Below are 1176 nucleotides of genomic sequence, written 5' to 3'. Positions count from 1 at the left end.
TGTCGTCTTCATGAGCTTCCTCCACTTTGTGTTGAACGTGACATCTTCGCTCGGCTGTATCGCACTCAGCACGCAGTTAATCACGTGTAGCTGCGCAAGCTCCCCAACGCCATGGTCAGAGCCAGTCATCTTTAACGTCAATACGCTGTTAAACGCCAAAGGCGAGTCCACTGCCTTCTTGATGATATGATCTGGATTTGTGACGGTGTCAATGAGTTTGGTTATTCCGTCAACTTGAGAGTCTGCTCGAGCAAGACAGTCTGGAAGAATATTGAGCAGTGCTGTGTTTTCATCGTTTAACATCGACTCAGACACTTCCAAGATTGGAGACGCTTTTGACGCTTTTCTATCTTTGTGTGGTGCTTTTCGACGAAGAATGCTGATTCAGTCGATGTACTAAGCTCCTCTGGACGCTTCACATCAACAGGAACAACTTGGTATCGAGGACCGAACTTCTTGTCCGCGACAACATTCTTTGCTTCGAAGGATACCTCCATAGACTGCAGCACCTGGAAGTAATTGGCTGTGGCATCACCACCCAGAAGCTGTGGTCGCTATTTCACGAGCATGTTGGATAATCGATCTCGTTTCTTGAGCGCTTCTTCTTGTTTGTCACGGTGGAAAAGTCATCCTTTTCATTTGTCAGAAGGAACATTGGAGGTTTATTTTGTGGACTGGGACTTCCAGGTGGAGTTATCTTGCCATGGAAACGTCAAATGTGACAATTGAGAGTACGTCAGAATTTTATCTTGGCTTGGTCAGTTGTAGTTCAACCGACGAAATACCATGCTGAGCTCTCTGTTGGGGCTGCGCTTCTCGTGTTCTTCTCTCCACTATTGCCATTTGCAACGAGGTTTGTATCGACTCCGCACGTGTAACCTGAGCATAGGTCTGTGGTGTTTGCTGTCGTTGTTGCTGAGATTGCTCAGAAGCTGGGTTTTTGGAGGGAAACTTACTGTCTACAGTCCCAAGATCGATCCTATGGTGCGAGCGATAACCATATGGATGACGGTCGGAACGGAAGGGAGCATTCTTGCCGTGTGCCGGATGAAGTTTGTTGTCAAACAGCACTTGGTCACACACAGCTCCGTTCACCATGAACGCGATTGGACATGAGCTGGACAAGAAGTAAACTCTCCATGTTGCCGATGTTATCCCAGTCGAAAGGTTCACCTA

Source organism: Plasmopara halstedii (assembly GCF_900000015.1).
Source record: "Plasmopara halstedii genome assembly, contig: Scaffold_1211, whole genome shotgun sequence".
Classification (NCBI taxonomy): domain Eukaryota; phylum Oomycota; class Peronosporomycetes; order Peronosporales; family Peronosporaceae; genus Plasmopara; species Plasmopara halstedii.
Note: the sequence above shows the minus strand (reverse complement) of the source record.